The following is a 19,811-nucleotide window of genomic DNA, read 5'->3' as shown; positions in this document are numbered from 1 at the left end:
GTGGTTAAGAGGAAATCGCATGCCTTTTACCATTTATCACTTTTCAAGGTTTCCAAATAAAAATTTTTTAAATGGCTACATTTGTTGCTAGTTGCTTCGAAAACCAGTAGCTAGGGCAGTCCGAGAAATCGTTAGGTTGGCAACGCTGCAGACTACCCCGACATTTCAGCATGTCCCGCCAAAGTCACAAACCACTCCCCTGTTTTCTGCAGCTGACAGCTGCAGAAGCAAGCATGTGGCTGCCTTCGCTTGCAACGCAGGCCATCTCAGACTTTCCTTCTACTTCCCCTAACTCCTTTTCTTTTCAGCAGCCTCCAGATCCTGTCGCAGGTACTAACGCGAGGCCACCTCTGCTAGTGGTACAGACCACAGGCTCTCCAGGATGTCACAAACCCCACTCCCTTCCCATGAGTGAGCTACAGCAGCCAAAGCAAGCGCGTGGCCCCCTCCGCTGGCAACACAGGCCCACATATCTTTGTCTTTTCCTGCCACCACTAATAACCCCCTTTTCCTTTTCAGTGATCTCCAGCTTCCTTAGCAGACGTTAGCGTGAGGCTGCCTCCGCTAGTGGCGAAGACCCATCCATATCAAAGAATCTCACCGAACCCTCATCAGCAGACCCTTTCAACGCCAGTCCATCCCTGTCCACTCGAACCTCGGACCCACCATAGCCATCCTCTCTAACACCACGAAATCCACCCATAGTGGCTCACTCCACTCCAACCATCCCAGCAACACCCCGCTCCTGCAGGAGACTTATCTGATTCTTCTCCTTGCCGCAGCAGTACTCTATTCCGCAGAAGCCGCCTTCTTTTTAGAAGCTGTAGCAGCGACCGCTCCCCCAGAAGCCTCCTCTTTTCAGATGCCTCCGCAGTGACGGCTCCCGCATTTGTGACCATTTCCACAGAAGCCTCCTCCTCTCTTCAGATGCCATAGCAGTGACCGCTTCCACAGAAGCCTCCTCCTCTTTCCAGGTACCGTAGCAGTAACTGCTCCCGCAGGAGCTTGCATCTGCATTTCCCTACTGCCGTAGTAGTGACCGCTTCCTCAGAAGCCTCCTCCTCTTTTCAGATGCCGTAGCAGTGATTGCTCCCGCAGGAGCCTTTTCTATATTCCTCCACTGCCACAGCAGTGTCTGCTCCCGCTGGAGCCCTATCTGTACTTTCCCACTGCCGCAGCAGTGACTGCTCCCACAGAAGCCTTCTCTTTTCAGATACCGTAGCCGTGACCATTTCCACAGAAGCCTCCTCCTCTTTTCAGATACCGTAGCCGTGACCGTTTCCACAGAAGCCTCCTCTTTTCAGGTACCGTAGCAGTAACTGCTCCCGCAGGAGCTTGCATCTGTATTTCCCTACTGCTGTGGCAGAGCACGCTCCCTCAGAAGCCTCCTTCTCTTTCCAGATGCCGTAGCAGTGATTGCTCCCGCAGGAGCCTTTTCTATATTCCTCCACTGCCGCAGCAGTGACTGCTCCCACAGAAGCCTCCTCTTTTCAGATGCCTCAGCAGTGACGGCTCCTGCAGTAGTGACCATTTCCACAGAAACCTCCTCTTTTCAGATACCGTAGCAGTGCCCGCTTCCGCAGAAGCCAGATTCTCTTTTCAGATGTCGCAGCAGTGCCCGCTCCCACAGGAGCCTGTATCTCTACTTCTCACTGCCGCAGCAGTGCCTGCTCCCGCAGGAGCCTGTATCTCTACTTCTCACCGCTACAGCAGTGCCCGCTTCCACAGAAGCCACATTCTTTCAGATGCTGTAGCAGTGCCCGTCTCGGTAGAAGCCACATTCTCTTTTCAGATGTCGCAGCAGTGCCCGTCTCCATAGAAGCCACTTTCTTTTCAGATTCCACAGAAGTTCTCACTCCCGCAGGACCCTCTATCTCTACTCCCCACTCATCTCTACTTCTCACTGTCGCAGCAGTGCCCGCTTCCGCAGAAGCCACATTCTCTTCTCAGATATCGCAGCAGTGCCCGCTCCCGCAGTAGCTAAACTCTCTTCTCTAAGGCCACAGCAGTGCCGTTACTCCAAGCGACGTCCAGCACCCCACCAACATTAAGCTCTGCCGATTTTGGGGGGTATCAACACCTCTTTGGCTGCTGTCCAACGCTTATTGCATCTTTGGGGGGGAACACTTTGGGTCCGGGCTAAATGCAGAGCTCGGACCCCTCTCCCCGTACATTTACATTTACATTTATGCATTTAGCAGACGCTTTTATCCAAAGCGACTTACATTGCATTCAAGTTACAGCTTCTACTTTTTTTTTTTTTTTTTTATCAGCTCTTGCTTTCCTTGGGAATCGAACCCATGATCTTGACGTTGCTAGCGCCATGCTCTACTATTTGAGCTACAGGAAAGCTGTACAGGGGGAGTACCCTGGGCTCGGGGGTAAGTACCGAGCTCGGTGCCCTCTCCCTGGACAGCACGCCAAATACGCATAACCTTTACTCAGTTTATTATATGTAAGTGTGAACTCGTGAAGTGGTGTTTTATTAACAAATTTCGGGAGGAGCACGCGCAGATAATTAACGCAGCCAATTCATCATCAGCAATCACACCATCTATCCAATCAGCTCGAGAGAGAACCCCTATAAATAATCAAAGCGGTCTTACCTCCATCAGTTCTAGTCTTTCAGCATCCCTCCACCACCCCGACTCCTCACCTTCAGCCTGTTCCTACCCCAGCATGGGGGGAATGCTCTGGGTCCGGGCTAAATGCAGAGCTCGGACCCCTCTCCCCGTACAGGGGGAGTACCCTGGGCTCGGGGGTAAGCCCTCTCCCTGGACAGCACGCCAAATATGCATAACCTTTACTCAGTTTATTATATGTAAGTGTGAACTCGTGAAACGTCATCCAGGAATCTGGCCAATGACAACTGGGCACGCCTCCTACCGCTCAAATTTGAATTTACACACCAGTCCGTTGCTGCTCTGTTTATCTGCAGTCCTGCTCCGTTCAGTGCAGTAGTAATGGCTTTTACATGGACTATCACATATCTGACAGATGAATTCTTATTTTGAGTTATGCGGTGCAGATTGAGAACGAAAAAGCACGAATATGAACAGACACAATGGCTAATGGACACATATTGGAAATGGCAGAAGGTAAATAACATTTATATTTTTTTTTACTGTTAAAGTGATATGCTAATCGCGATGACATAATCTGTTACTGTTTTGATATTGTTTTAATAAAGATAAGGCTGTGTGTAATGACGATGTTGTGGCCATGATTTTAAAGTGACTATTTGTGTTTTTAAATATTTGTTTATATCGCGGAATGTAAATATATCCACGTAACATAGTGCTACGAGTTACTGACATTTTAATAGAGAAACATGCATGAATGACAGAATAAATAGCGGGACATGTATGATGTTAATACAGAAGGCCGCCGTTTGCTGATCTTATTTTTAATAACAGTATGAAATAGTAAAAATAACTAACGTTATATTGTTATTTTATTGTAAAATAAAATGTCTCACTGTGGAACATGAAAAACTGGCATATACACTTGTTCAACAGATAGGACATGAAACCACCATTCTTGGACTCTGAAGAATACTATGCAAACCATGCTTTATTGGATCTACTGTTAAGTTTTTGTAATAAAGCTGGTGAGTAGGCTAAATTGCTGTAAGCCCATGTCTCTGTCAGTAAGTCAACAATATTGTTCTATTAAACCTGTTAATATTCATTTGTGTGTGTGTGTGTCTGTGTTTTCCCTCTCATGGTCCAGAGGTTTTGGGATTGAAAATCTTCTGCCACATGATCTTCCGTAAAAGTGAGTACACATGTCATACTAACATTAATTCTTTAAATGATCATGTGCTATTATATGTGCTGAAATGTGAACACAGCAAAGCAGGTAAACTCTGCACCAAGGCACCACTCTGATTCAAAGTTCATTCTTGAGTTTAGCTCACTCAACATGACAACTCCATTTTCTCACCCTCATGTCTTTTTTTGATCTTCTGTGTTCCACAGAAAAAAGTCAGTTATGCAAATTGGAAAAGACATGGGTGAGTAAATGATGAGACATCCACCTTATTCTTCACAAAAAAATGTGGTCTCTTTTACTTCCAAATATTTTTAGCTGTACAGAACCGCTCGTTTTGCTGCTTGATATTGCAAATTGGTGTGTCTTACCATGTTATTTTAGTGTATTAGCTTAATTATGAACACACTGGTTTGTAATGCAAACAGTTTTACCGTTTACTGCATGTTGTTATTCTTGTCGTTGTTTCCCTATAGCGGCTAATGAACTGGAAGTCTCGCCCATAGGCTTACTTCCGTGTTTAGGAATAAGGTGGATAAGTATGATATCTTTTTTTTTTTTTTTTTTCATAACATCCAAAAAAATAAACAAATAAATAAAAAATACAAAATAATAAAAATAAAAATAAAAAAAAGTACGATATCTTGAATAATTTAATGATCTCCTCAAGTACATTTGTTAGACATTTCACCCCCTTGTGATAGAAAAACAGTGTAAACCGATTAATAATTATATTAGTTATAAATATACAGGTATTAGCAATTGATACAAATATTAATTTTAATTTTTTGGTGTACTAATTGGCATTTTTCTGGGTACAAAATCTATTTACTTTGATACATCTGACAAAAGTTGTTCATTGTTGTGTATACTAATTTCTTTATAACCATCTCAAAGTAGAGTACACACACAGCCGTGAGTAAAGAACACACACCCAGAGCAGTAGCCAGCCATTTTTATTGTGCGGCCCGTGTGGGTAACGTGCCTTGCTCAAGGGCACCTCAGGCCCCGTTTACACTAGTGCGTTTTTTAAAAGAGCGCTGTTCATTCACTCATCTACATTTCCTGCCAGTATTGAGACTCGAACCCATGACCTTCAGGTTACAAGTCTGACTCTCTAACCATTAGGTCACAACTAGATCATTAAATTAGATCAGAATGTCTCATAATGTCAAATGTTGTTTATAGAAAAGGTACACAAATGAAGTCCTCTTCAATAAATCTCTTTTTTTTTATTTAACTCCCAGATGCAGCAAGGATCCAGCTGATTACTTCAGATTTGGTGGACTGCTCTTTATCTGCTGTGACTGTCACTTCTGGTGCCGAATCATGGACCTTTATTTGTATGTTTTGATTTTACTTATTACACTTGTGTAGCTAGTATTCAGGATTAAAATACAATGTAATATTTGTCCACATATATTATCAGAGCTATATGGAATCCAATAGGGTCAGTCAAATATTGAGAAAAAACACTATAAACCTGATTGGGAAAATACAAGCTAAAATACAGTTCCCTCCACAATCTTTTTCAAAGAAAAATCATACTATAACCCTAACTTGTAAGATAAAAATGTAATTTTTAGTTTTCAATTGCTCCTCAAGAATTCCTCCTCAGGAATTTGTTTACATAAATTACATCTAAATAATGAAACAGTTTTAAGCATGGAATACACTACACGACTTCTGAACAGATTTTTAAAACAGATTTTGACTTACCGACTTTGTAAATAATGACAAAGGAAAGCTGGGCATCATATACTTAAGCCTGGAATACACTACACAATTTTTGCCCTGATTTTCCGCCAATTTACAGTCAGGAGAAGTTGACGCTAGTTGCCGAAAGTCAGAGCCAGTCTGCAGATTTGAGATGACAGATTCCATAGAAAATTGCATAGTGTATGATAGTCACAGACTCCCGTTTTTTTTAAGCTTCAGACTCTGATTCTATCCAGTCGGAGGATATCAAACGTTTGATATTTTCAGCCTATTTTACAATGCATATTGTTTTCATTTGTAACGCGTCTCCTAGCAACAAGGCTCATGTTTCTGAGTGAGTTTGTGATCGGAACAACTTTAAAGTCTGGTAGTGTATGATCCTCAGTCATGTAGTGTATGATGCCCAGTTTTCCTTTGTCGCTATTTACAAAGTCAGTATATGTATTATGCCTAGTGTTTTAAAAATCTGTTCAGATTTTAAAAGTCATGTAGTGTATTCCAGCCTTTAGAATTAACAGTCATTTAAAACAGTGGCACTCTTGTAGATGTTTTGTATTTCTTCTTTTGAGAATATTTAATTCAACTTCTGATCAAACTGTTCTGTTAATTGGTACAGTATTGTAAATGTTGAAATGTATTTCCTTTCAAATTTGTATTTTTTTTTTTTTTTTCTTCAAAAACTGAATGATTACATTTTCAGTTTTGTACAGTATATGTACAGACTTTGTATTTTGTTTCAAAATGAAACTTTTAATTTACTATGGAGTCAATTTAATGCCGCATATATATGCAAAAGAAAATAAGTTTTGCAAAGAAAAATAAAGAATTGCAAAATAGATAAATAAAACAGAGCAAAAGCAATGATTTTGCAATACATATTTTCCATGGCCATATCTACTAATTTATTTGCAATGCAGCTTTTATTTTGCGTTTCAGTCAAGTTTGAGCTTGCGATACCGTTTTCCTTTGTGCTTCACGTTTCTCGCGTCTCACTTTGTGGCGCTGTTTTGACATGGGGTGGAGTCAGGGGACGGGGTGTGTCCAACAGGCCTGGGCATGCCTCCTGGAAGTGGCGTCATCGGCCCGAGACGCAGATCACAGCTGATCCAGGCACCGTCATTGAGCAGAGGCATGCGGGCGGATAGTTTCCTTTTATTCATTAGCTTTAAAACATGCATGCTTTCGTTTTATTAACAAATGTATGTGTATTAGCAGCGTTTGCTCAAGTTAAAGAAGTTGTTAATATGAACATCTGCTGTTTATTTCTCTCAATGTGTGCACACTTTTATAGCATTAAAATGTGTATTGTTTTCATTTGGTTAACTAAATGTGCATTAATAGTGCTTGTTTAAAATCTCTTAACCTGTGCACAGCGCTCTTTGTTTACATTAGTTCAGAGTTACTGCTAGTTTTAATGTAAAGAATGCAATTAACTTCACAAACTATACATCATTAAAAGGTCTAAGACTCAAGCTTCATATCCATCTCGACTTCGTTTTCATTTACATAACTCCTGGCATAAATTAAGAAATGACTGGCACTGGAAGTTTAAAAAAAAGATTAAAAAGTAATTTTGGTTTAGTTTTGTCGTGGCCACGAGATATTAAGTCGTGGGAACGTGATAATACTGTATGTCGTGGCCATGAGTTTAATCATGCATAAACAAACCCGCGTGACCATAGCAACCTGGGATTATCAGAGACTGATCAAATATATTTATCCATCCCACAGTCCGTTGATCGTGTCTTTTTATGTAATATATGTGTATATTAGGCTATTATTATTATTATTATTATACAGCCGATATGGCTAAAAACGTAGTATGTCACTGTATTATGCCACTGTCTTCACAATGTCTAGAGTCATAAAATTATTATTTTTAGTCAGCTATGTTTTTGTCCTGTTGTTTTAAGTTCACAGCTATTTTTAAGCAGGTTACACTAATCACTTTTCTTAATGATGAATATAAACCAGCCTGCAATGACAACGAGAATTACGAGGAAATAAATACATATTTGGGTGTTGTAATATTATAGTTAATAAAATGTTTCAAGATAACCCATATTATTTAAATGACTAAAACACCCTAAATAGACTATTATAAGCAATACTAATTCACCACATTGCAAAGGATGTACAATGACAAATTCAAGTGCACAGTTTCACCTAACTAATTAATTTGTTTAGTTATATAATTTATCATTTGAATAAGAGAACACCAATAAACGGGGTAATCATAAAAAATGTTTTATTCATTACATTTTTTTTTCAGGAATAAATAAGCAACACAGTAGCGAACCATAAGCGATAAAAATTGCAAACACAAATTAATATTTAATCCAAAGTTTGAACATTTATGAGTAGAGGAATAAACATCTAAAACATCTTCATTTGAACGTGATGACAGGAATTATGTGTAAATTTGTCCTGATGGCGCTTATAGGTATAAATGCCCCATTTTTGTTCTGGTTTTATCTAAACAATTTTTTAACAATAAACAGGGGATTGTAAATAACACAATTTTAGTAAAAGTCAATGACTGTAAGACTTGGATATTTTTAATTGAAAATATATTATGTAGCCTATTTGAAAAACAGCCATGGGTAAAATTACCCTGTGGTGGTGTTAATATAATAATTTAATTTATTTTTTGTTTGTATAATTTCTTAATTAAAAATAAAATTAATAAATACATCTCTGATAATCCCAGGTTGCTATGGTCACGCTGGTTTGTTTACCCATTAATATCTCGTGGCCACGAAATTTAAACCAAAAAGACTCAAGCTTCATTTTTTAAACTTCCAGTGCCAGTCATTTCTTAATTTATGCCAGGAGTTATGTAAATGAAAACGAAGTCGAGATGGATATGAAGCTTGAGTCTTAGACCTTTTAATGATGTATAGTTTGTGAAGTTAATTGCATTCTTTTACATTAAAACTAGCAGTAACTCTGAACTAATGTAAACAAAGAGCGCTGTGCACAGGTTAAGAGATTTTAAACAAGCACTATTAATGCACATTTAGTTAACCAGATGAAACAATACACATTTTAATGCTATAAAAGTGTGCACACATTGAGAGAAATAAACAGCAGATGTTCATATTAACAACTTCTTTAACTTGAGCAAACGCTGCTAATACACATATACATTTGTTAATAAAACGAAAGCATGCATGTTTTAAAGCTAGTGAATAAAAGGAAACGATCCGCCGCATGCCTCTGCTCAATGACGGTGCCTGGATCAGCTGTGATCTGCGTCTCGGGCCGATGACGTCACTTCCAGGGAGGCATGCCCAGGCCTGTTGGACACGCCCCCGTCCCCTGACTCCACCCCCATGTCAAAACAGCGCCACAAAGTGAGACGCGCAGAAACGTGAAGCACAAAGGGAAAACGGTATCGCAAGCTCAAACTTGACTGAAACGCAAAATAAAAGCTGCATTGCAAATAAATTAGTAGATATGGCCATGGAAAATATGTATTGCAAAATCATTGCTTTTGCTCTGTTTTATTTATCTATTTTGCAATTCTTTATTTTTATTTGCAAAACTTATTTTCTTTTTGCAATACTTCATTTTCTTTTGCAATTCTTTATTTTTCTTTGCAAAACTTATTTTCTTTTGCAAAACTTTATTTTCTTTTGCATATATATGCGGCATTAAATTGACTCCATAATTTACAATCTTGAGCATGCTTTAACACTTTCATTTTTTGTTTGTTTTTTAATAACCTGTAAAATAACAAGTGTTTCTCTGCAGAACTTTTGGGCTAGTGCTTTCAGCACTTTATTGAATGCGTTTGATCATAATAATCTAGGAAAAATCTGTAAAATGATAGTGTTCCTCTGTACAGTGTTTAGTGATGTCACTTTATTGAATTTGTCAGTAATAATCTAAGACAAATCCATAAAATAACAGTTTTGCACTGTAAAAAAAAAAAGAGAAAGTGTCCAATGACTGGCAGTAGCGGCTGCCAAACAAAAACCATAAAACTGAAGTAAATTTTTAAAAAATGGGACAAACCACGCTCGTATAATGGTGGAATACCATTCATAGGCCTTAAATACGGGATGATTCTATGTTAATGTCAAGCCCTGTTTGCAAATATGTGCTAATATTGGCAACTTCTTGGAAAATTATGGCAGACTGCTGATATTACTGAACTCATAGTGTGAAATATCCCAAAACATTGCTTTTGGTACCATATAATAGTCATAAATTGCTCAGTCAGTTGTTCTTTGTTCTCTCTTTTGTGTACATGCAACAGACCCAAGTAAATGTTAAGAGATGTGTTCACATCCTCACTGCCTTTTAGCATCAACATCAGGAAGGTTTTAGGTTTTGAAATTGCGTGAAATCAGTTGTGTCTCCAGAAGATAAAAACCTAGCAGTTTGGGTGGGCCCATGATCTTCCATCTAGCACCACAGTAGAACCAATGTGACTTCTACATTAGATATGACAAACTTGACACAAACTATAACAAGCGGTTCATAATGTGTTATGTATAATCAATTATTTGGACATTTAACTCCTCTTCCTTTTGTGTTCACAGGTTGACAAATGTGGTAATGGCCAGTTTCAATAGGGATGTAATGCAATGTCTGTCCAACGTTGAAATCAATTTAACATTGGTTTCTGAAGTCAACCCGATTTTCATTTTCAACCAAATTGCAACATCTGTCCAACGTTGGAGATTGACAGCAATTTGACGATGGGTTCTGACGTTAATCTTACGTTGGGTTCTGACGTCAACCTGATTTTCATTTTCAACCAAAATGCAATGTCTATCCAACGTTGGAGATTGACGTCAATCTTACGTTGGGTTCTGACGTCAGTCTGATTTTAATTTTCAACTAAAATGCAACGTCTATCCAACGTTGGAGATTGGCGTCAATCTGACGTTGGGTTCTGACGTCAATCTGACGTTGGGTTCTGACATCAACCCGATTTAAATTTTCAACCAAAATACAACGTCTCTCCGACGTTATATTGACGTCCGGTGCCTGCTGGGAACACTCGTGCACGTGGAAGAAAACGGACGGTGCTCTACAGATCGCATGATTCCGTGGATAATTAATAGAAATGTTATATAAGAACACGTGAGAATAAATGTGTCCTTAAATACCAATGATAACAAGGACTCAGCATCCACTCTCTTCTCTTATCCGGGATACTTTTCTTGGGTGTTTGTTTACACTGGTTTTCGAAACAGCGCCACCATTCTCACCGTTTTGTGCAACAGCAGCTGCTCCGGTCACGTGATCCTAGCTCAAAACTTATTGGACGGCCAGTGTTTTCGCTTTGCGAAACTGAAAAGATTCGTCGGACTGGTGCGAAAAAAAAAAAACATTTTCGGCGCGCGAATGGTCGTGGTCTATGTGGAAGCATCCATAGAAATCTATTGTTTTATTACAGCGTGTCATCGCGTCCGATATTTGTTTAGCTTTTTCACGCTCAGTGTGGAAAGGCCTTAATAATGCAATAGTGTGTTCAGTATTCAAATTTTTCTAAAAATATTTTGTACTTATTTTCACTTTTAGGCACTTTAGAAAATATGTTTTGATATATTTGCATGAAATACAGGTTTGTTAAATCTTGGGTATTTAAGTCATTTTAATATAAAGGTCGTTTTGCAACAAGGTGGACACAGTTCTAATCCTAACAGTAGACCTTCTGGTGAAGAACTGACAAGATAAAAAAGCAAAAGACAGAGATATTGGGGGAAATGAAGAAAAAGGAAGTGAAGGTGCAGTTCAAGAGACAACCTTTAATTATTTTCCAGGGACCCAGACCAACCCAGCAAACAATGACCTGGCGGTCCACCAGCGTTTTTTGGGCGGCACAAATTCAGCGGCTTAATACGGTCGGACCACCATCGGCGAGCCGACCAATCTAAAAACGCTGTCGGTTGTCAGATGTTGACCCAGTTTCCTTAGTTCTCCTCATTAGTTAATTAGCTCCTCACCTGTTTCTGTTTCCCCTTTGATTACGTTGATTATTTAAAGCCTGTGTTCTCTCCTCTTTCTTTGTCTGCTATTATACGTTTGCCTTGTGTTTTGCTACTCCTTGCTCCTGCAATTCTACTGTGGATTATTATTAAAAGACTTTTGTTTGAATTACACCCTCGTCGTGCATTTGATTAGCCTACACATGTAACATCGGTCAGCCGGCGTTTTTTTGGGTGGCACGCTCCGTCTGTGCACCAGTGGCAAGCGGAGGGTCAGTGTTTCTACTGAGCTCTTACATGACATCTTTGTTTTATAAATTATATATATATTACATTTGTTTTACATTACATTTTTACAGTTAAAAGGAATCTGAAGCACTGAATAGAGAGTTATAATTATTAACAAAAGTTTAGTATAAAAACTGCAAGCACATTTTTAAATGAAATAAATAGTTCGAATGATCGTAAAAACAACAATACAAACTAATTAAAAAAAATAGCAAAAAAAAAAATCTATAAAAATTAAATAAAAATAAAACTGCTACTTTGTCCTACTATCACGTGCGGGTTGCAGTTTACACCTATGTATGAATGGGTCATATAACTACATACGATTAAAATTCAAAATTAAATATTTTTTTTGTTGTTGTTTATATATAATGATGTTCTATATAATGTTTATTTAAACGGTGCGTGACTGTGACGTGTATTGATGGACGCACGCTCTGAGTCTCTTTCAAACGCTGCAGGAGGGAGTTACCATGGAAACGGGGCGGCAACTCTCCAACTAACAGCTGCAACACTGCATCTCTAGCTGCTGTTTTCACCGTTTTCAGGTGAGTTTAGTCCCTAAAATCACACAAATTTTACATGCAACTGTTCCTGACACTTTTATTTCTTGTAATTGATACGCTTCTGTTGAATATTTACTTCATAAAGACGGTTTAGTGTCTTCGAAAAAGTCCATTACCATCTCAACAGTTTTCAGACGATGTATGCTAACTCTCTATATTGAGCTCTGATTTATCAAAGTTTTGACTTTTCATCACATATTTATGTGTATTTGGGAGATTTTAATAGCTTTGTAAAGGTTTTGTCAATGGGTTATTGGAATTAGACGAATTTATTTAGCCTAAAATATGTGCTGTAACTTTACTGTTAATCGGTGACGTCACTTAAAGGAGCATGTCTTAACTGAATCTAGTTAAAACGTGATTTGATATTTAATGGCAAACAATTATTGATAAAAATTGTTCTGTGGTTTCAGGAGCAACACTTCTACAACAGAAGAGAAGCTCCAAGATATCTAAATTTCTGAAGGAAGCTGCTGACAGAGATGTGGGAAACATAGGTAAGCTGCATGAGAAAGCTCATTAAATCACTTCATATATGCAAATGTGTTGTGAAAAAATGCATATCACCATGCATCTTTTACAATTCTTTATTAAAGTTATTTTAAGAAGGTTTTGACATCCAAACATGAGTGAGTGATGTTAAAATGTATTTTATTTCTGTGATCAAAGATACATTTTCAGCATCATTACTCTTCAATTTTACATGATGATTATTCAGAAATCATTCTAATATGCTGATTTGCTGCTCAGGAAATATTCCTGATTCGTATTTTGTTTTGTGTTTTGCGTGTATTATTCAGGATTCCTTAATGAACAAAGTTTAAAATGAACAGTGTTTTTTTGAAACAAAAATATTTACTCTCACTTCTCATCAATTTAATACATCCTTGCTGAATAAAAATGAATTTATTAAAAAACCTCACTGACTGCAAACTTTTGAACAGTATTGTACAACACCATTTAAAGGTCTGGAGTCTATTTAACAATGAATCCTGAAAAAAAAAAAAAAATAGTTTACACTAAAATGTTTATCAGCGCATCTTTTTAAAAATATTGTTAATAATCAGAAATGTTTCCTGAGCAGCAAATCAGATTTATTTTTGAAGGATCATGTGACACTGAAGACTGTGGAGTAATGATGTTAAATTCAGCTTTGATCACAGCGATACATTACAATTTTAACATATTTAAATAATAAAAAAACAGTTCTCTTGAATTGTAATATCATTTCACAATGTTATTGTTTTAACTGTTATTTGAGTTGAGTATAAGAGACTTCTTTCAAAAATGTAAAAAGCCGCTTTAAACTGAAACTATAAACTATAGGCTACTATATCTTACGATTTTTTTAAAGCTTTTCATATAAAGCCTGATACATGTAGAACAAATTGTATTATGCACTTTCTCTGCAGCAGTTCAGTCTGTGTCTTCCCTAGATATTTTTTTTCAGATGCGCTCGTATCAAACTACTTATATCGATATTAACGGTATTGCTTCATACTGTATCACTTATAAAGATTATATTGATATATCGTACAAACTCAATATACCGCCCAGCCCTACTGTAACACCTGGTTCTTTTTTTTTTTTTTTTGTGACTTCTGCCTCATTTTAAAGATGTAATTGTGAACAGTAGTAATATTTGTAAATGTTTGTTTGCTAACATTTTGTTTAGCTTGTTTAGGTTTTTCTTAGTTCATTAAAGTTTAAACTGAATTTTGCAGTTATATTACAGATGTAATGTTTGTCAGCTGGAGCTTTAAAGGGATAGTTCACTCAAAAATGAAAATTTGCTGTTAATTTACTGACCCTTAGGCCATCTGAGATGTAGATGACTTTTTTTCTTTAAGCCTGTATGTTTAGTCTGTATGACAAATGTTATAAATGGAGATTGTTATTAAATAATGGCTATTATGTGTTGTAAATTGTGTGTTTTTAGTGATTGATAAACACCAGTTAATCATTTTTTATAATTTTGTTAAACTATAAAAATATATGTTTTAGTTCCCCTGCAATTTCTTATGATGCCCAAATAATAAATCTTAGTTGAGGTAACATATAAAACACACGGAGTAAATGGTTGAATTTTAATTGACAACTTGTTGTAGTCTTCTAAATGTTTGACCAATTAAAACATTTTATTTGAATGGACTATAAAACTACTTTTTAGAGTGTAGACTGTGTCTGTTCCCTGAATACTGAGGACAAATTATATGCTTACTAAGGGAAATACAATAAAATCAGATTGCGATTTAACCAAATTATAGCAAAGTAAGCTAAATAATGTCACAAAGTACCCAGTATAGTACCCAGAATATCAAAGTCCAGTAAAGGAGGCAGAGCTTTTTCGCATTTTACTCTTAAACTCTCAAATAGCCTTCTGATAATGTTTGGGCCTCAGACACACTCTCTCTGTTTAAATCGAGATTAAAAATACATCTTTTAGCCAAGCGTTCACATAACTCATAACCTTGTACTCTAGTAATAAATGCACGTGATCATCTTTTGCCTGAAATAATATGAACAGCATCTATGCTAATTCTTCTCCTTTTGTTTTCCTGTTTCTATCTCTCAGGTTTCCATCTCAGTGTGACTACAGCTCGGATCCAGCCTCACTTGTGGTGACTTCAGATGAAGACCCCAGATGATGGCAACTATAGATGAACATACCAACCTGACAAATGTTATGTATTGTAATCATTGCCTTAAAGCATACGTTGAGTGATTTTCAACCCACTTTGTATTATTACTATGATGGTAATATATGTGAACGAACAATGTTTAATCTTTCTCTGAGTTACATGAGATATACCCATTTATTTGTCAGCCAAATAATATTTTGCATTATCCGAATATTGTTTATTTACATATTACAGACTTTGTGGCAGTATAAAGTGGATTTAAATTCACCAAACTTACCCTTTAATGTTTGTCTGTTTAACTGAACATGACTTTGAACACATAACTTGTATTATCTTAGAGTTATTGACATATAGACATTAATTTGTTGTCAGAAGATGCTCCCCATTGAGTCACAGTCACCTCAGGCTGTTGATGGGATTTTTTTTTTTTTTTTGAAACTTTGAAATTTTCTAAAGCTGCTTTGATTGTGAAAAGCAGTGTACCCTTACAACAGTTAACCCTGTTTTTACTATGGTAAAACTAGTAATCATAGCTTTCCTGTAGCTCAAATAGTAGAGCATGGCGCTAGCAACGCCAAGATCATGGGTTCAATTCCCAGGGAAAGCAAGAGCTGATAAAATGTAAAAACTGTAACTTGAATGCAATGTAAGTCGCTTTGGATAAAAGCGTCTGCTAAATGCATAAATGTAAATGTAATCATAACTGTAGTAATCAGGGTTTTTTACTTTTTCTCAAACTAAGGTTTTGATATCATGGTTCTACTAAAGTAATATTTTAGTAATGCTGGAGTAAAACTGTGCTAACCATAGTTTTTGAAACTATGGTGAAGTTTGTAGTTACTATAGGTTTACTACTATGCTGTAGTAAGACCAAGGTTATGGTAGTTATTTACTACAACAATCATAGTTAAACCATGGTTAATTTTGTGGTTGACTTTTGTAGGGGTACAGATATGTGAATTGAATGCTTCTATTTGAAAGTCCCACTGGATAAAACTATCTGATATGTATAGCCTACTGTAAATGCATTTGTGTTTAATCTGTTCACTGAAAATAAATTTGCAATTGCTATTGTACATTGTTTTTGATCCATTATTGTGTGCAAGGACATTCTGGTTAGTGTAATCGAACTGATTATGAACCACGGACCGACCGTGGACCGCCAGCAAACAGTAATTATAAACCAGCGGCTCGTCAGCGGACCGCTGTCGGAAAAGTGGTGGTTGCTGCTGGTGGTCCGCTGGAATAACGATGAGCAAAACGCCGGTGAACCGCGGGTGGCGTCCGCCGGTGGGCCGCCGACTCTGCCACCAGTGGTCCGCCAGTGGCCTGTAAAGAAACTGTAAAGATGAGTGTGTCAGTGTCACAAATTCAGCCTCTGTGGCTCCCTCCAATCACCACCAGAGGGAACTATCACCTGAGTACCAACCGGTCCATTCAGACTTCATTTCCCACGCACCCCGTGCCAGAGACTGATCACCTGCACAGGTGTTCCTCATTGCTCAGTCTACTTAAACTGTGCCACCCTTGCTCTCCTTGTGAAGTCTTGTTTTGCTATGCAGTCATTTCTGAGCGGTTTCCCCGTGTTTGCTTACCTGTTGATGACCTGGATTGTTTACCCGTTTCTGAAGGATTGCTGCCTGCCTCTTCTGACTCTGCCTGCCTTGCTGAGTATCTCTATTGTCTGTCCACATATTGTTCAGTGTTATGAAGGTATTGCTGGTCTTGCTAATGCTCCTCTTGATGTCATTGTCTGTCCTCCATGTCTAATGATGAAGCCCAGGTCTACAAACTCCTCATTTGTACAGAGGTCTGCTGCTTGTAGTTTAATTGGTGAGGGGTTTGGGGTTTCAGTGTAATCATCTCTGTTTTCTGCTTGTTGATCTTCGAGTCTAGTTGTTGTTGTTGTTGTTGTTCATAGGCTCTGAGTCGAGATGTTTTCTCTGGTGAGGGTGTAAGAACAACAGCTAATCATCAGCGACATCAAGCTCTTCTCTGGATAATGATCTTCTTAAACAGACAAACACTTCATGCAGTCGACTGTCACAGCTTTCCTCACAACGGAGGACTCAGACTCAGATGTTGACAAAATAACATTACAATATTCACACACTAGACAGTTGAGCACCGAGCGCACAGTATGCATGCAGAGTGTGTAGCATGTAATTTGAGATTTCATTAGGATTTAAATTAAATCCAAATTATGGCCATTTAGCTTCATTAATGAATCAAAATGAAAGTGTTAAATGGTCAACAAATGAACTACTGCAAGTAAGTTTGAATACTTCCATGATTACTGTTGTTTGGGGGAATTATGAAAGGATTTAATTTCATATATAGTTGCTGTTTTCACCTCATTAATTGTGCTGATGTCTTCAGATCAGCTGTAAACTGCCATTAAAACTCATTTCATGGCTGTCGGCTGAGACAAACTTCATCATGAATCTCTCAACAGCACTTCATTATAGTTTGATAAACCATGTTATTTGCTGATAACTAATTTATTTCTGAATTTGTGCTTTTTTTTTTTTTTTTTTTAACACTACTTATTGTCTTTAATGTGGGATGATTCTCTGTTATACACAATACTTGGCGACCCTCAGCTGGACAAAGTAATGATGGAATCAAAAGCCAGTTGGACATGGAGCCTATATACATAAAGAAGCAGAAACTGTAGAACAATTATTAATGCTACACCCCAGTGGCGGTTTTAGGCATGGGCGAACGGGGCAGCCGCCCGGGGCGGCATTTTTTCATGACACGTGGGGTGCGGCACAAGCACTTGGAAAAAAAAAAAATCATCTGCGCCGCTAAGCGGTTTTCATATTATCTATATTATCTATCATATAACTGCGCGGGGAATTGGCAAATTGGCGCCCCTGCTTGTTGAGAAGGTACCGAGCACAGAAGCTGTGTGAGAAGTGGAAAGGGGAGGGGGGTGCGGCCGCGGGGGACAGTTCACCTCTCTCAAATTAGTGGGACAAGTGGGCTAAAGTCAGTCACACCCAGGGGCGCGGGAAGTGCTGAGGGTGCTGTAGCACCCCCTGTTTTTTTTTATGTGGGCAACTGTTTAATTGTTGGGAATATTAAAAAAAAAAAAAAAATCGGAGTGTCTATTTAAGTGCAAATAGTTATGTTGCTGGCATAGGCTATTTACATTAACTCCACCCACAAATGTATGATTGGGATAGTCAAATATGCAAAAGACGGTTACTGGCTGTCAGATTCAGTGGTGCAGATGGTAAAGTTTGCGTTACAGTTCTTTTGACACGATCGACTGGGGTTCGAATCTGCCTTTTGGCGAACTTTTTTTCTCCTTTTTAAATTTCAAATCACATCAGAAAAGCACTTATTTTTTAATAAAAATGAAGGAAATAATCAAAGTTGAATATAAAGAGGGGGCGCTCAGAGGGGGTCTCGCCGGGGGAGTAATTCAATGTAGAACCGCCACTGCTACACCCTAATATGAATAGAAACAATTGAAATTAAGAAATAAATGCAAATCTCTGCATGTGACATTTGCAATAAACATAATAGATAACCGTTCCCGAACAGGGAAAATAATAATGCAATGTTTAAATGTATTAGGTGGAATATCCTCGCTCCAGTGCAGCAAGTTCAGCTCACTCGAAACCCTCCGGTAAAACCCACGAAGAAGACGAAAACGAAAGTAACTGCGGAAAACGGTTAAGACTAGAAGGGATACATACGGCGCCACGGCTACTCCTTTGTGTCAAAACCGAAAGTAAACTCGTCAAGGAAATGGGCATTTTGAAGATCGCCATTAAATCCAAAATAAGACCAATTTTGAAGCCTTAAAAACGGTCATAAACATCACATTACAGTAAGTTCATGTATCATCTGATATTATGTTGTATTATTGTTTGTTTTCGCGTCGTGGTCAAACGCTTGTAGAAATTAACAAATTTATCTTTGATTATAATGATATCGAGCTCTTTGAATTCTGCTTTTGGTTGAGATTTAATTTATGGATGCATTACATTCTAAAATATAGCCTACAAAGAAAAATGTAAACATATGAAATATCGCTCTTCTGTAAGCCGCGGCGATTCGCAGACTTTCAGGTTTAGTGAATTGTGCTACTCGTAAAATACGTTCGATTTAGCAAAAAGTTGTACGAGTCACCTCGTAAAATATGTACGAATTGCCGTGAGTCCGGGTTGGATAGCCAGATATTTTCTGATGCTTTTTGAGATATTCTCTCATGTGATGGATGTGCGGGAGTTTGTTTTTTGTTTTTTCTCTGTTCTCGTTACTTTTTTAAACTTTTTGCTCGAGCACATTGATTTTGACTTCCTCTGTGTCTTGAAATTCAAGAGAATTGCATAGCCTCCTCGCCGAGATTGTCCTCACTGCAGAACACAAGATCCAGGAGGCGTGGTTGGATCTAGATCCAACTCCTCCCACCATACATATACCTAAACCTACCCGTCTCCACCCCCTGATCCCTAAAATCACACCGGTGAGATGGTTTATCAAATATAAAAAATGATTTGTTTATTTTTTTAGTCTTTTGGAAGCTGCATTCAAAATCCACTTGCCTCAAAAATTGAAGGGGGCACGGTTGAAATCGCGTTCCGGGAGTAGCGGTATTTAGACTGCGTGGGCACGTGCCCGGTAGGTCTGTGCGAAATTCCGTCCCTGCGTCTTTCTAAATCGCTCCCAAACATAAGATTATTGTTTAGACCATACGTACCACGTAATATTAGAATAGGTACCCCTTAGTTTCAAAATACTTACAGTATAATGTATCAGTTATACTTACAGTATAAATGATTTGTAATTTTACAGGTTGTTAGCCCTTATTCCCCAAACATCGCATATTATTCCCTTATACCTACACGGCTGTAACTTCAGTT

At 38.1% G+C, this 19,811-nt stretch overlaps 2 protein-coding genes and 1 long non-coding RNA gene across 5 annotated transcripts in view; 2 read left to right on the top strand and 1 right to left on the bottom strand.

The window, feature by feature from the left end:
- LOC131531271 (zinc finger protein 239-like) overlaps positions 1 to 19,811 on the bottom strand; it is a 267,824-nt gene that overhangs the window by 94,475 nt on the left and 153,538 nt on the right. The gene's annotated exons all lie outside the window — the stretch shown is intronic.
- Positions 87 to 15,959, top strand: LOC131531314 (uncharacterized). Of its 2 annotated transcripts, none has more exons than XR_009268625.1 (9): positions 87 to 3,098; positions 3,519 to 3,610; positions 3,733 to 3,777; positions 3,981 to 4,015; positions 4,248 to 4,302; positions 5,019 to 5,114; positions 12,185 to 12,271; positions 12,703 to 12,786; positions 14,865 to 15,959. It is a non-coding gene; the product is annotated as an uncharacterized LOC131531314 (long non-coding RNA). The 2 variants fall into 2 exon arrangements; XR_009268624.1 differs by having other exon boundaries at positions 2,190 to 3,098; positions 10,041 to 12,271.
- Positions 18,624 to 19,811, top strand: part of LOC131531235 (NACHT, LRR and PYD domains-containing protein 3-like) — a 33,366-nt gene continuing 32,178 nt past the window's right edge. Inside the window, exon 1 of the mRNA XM_058761884.1 lies at positions 18,624 to 18,775. The gene's annotated coding sequence lies outside the window, so the exon portion shown is untranslated. The remainder of the gene's footprint in view (positions 18,776 to 19,811) is intronic.

This window comes from Onychostoma macrolepis, chromosome 22 (genome assembly GCF_012432095.1).
Source record: "Onychostoma macrolepis isolate SWU-2019 chromosome 22, ASM1243209v1, whole genome shotgun sequence".
Taxonomy (NCBI): domain Eukaryota; kingdom Metazoa; phylum Chordata; class Actinopteri; order Cypriniformes; family Cyprinidae; genus Onychostoma; species Onychostoma macrolepis.
Note: the sequence above shows the minus strand (reverse complement) of the source record. Positions and strands in the feature narration are given on the sequence as shown.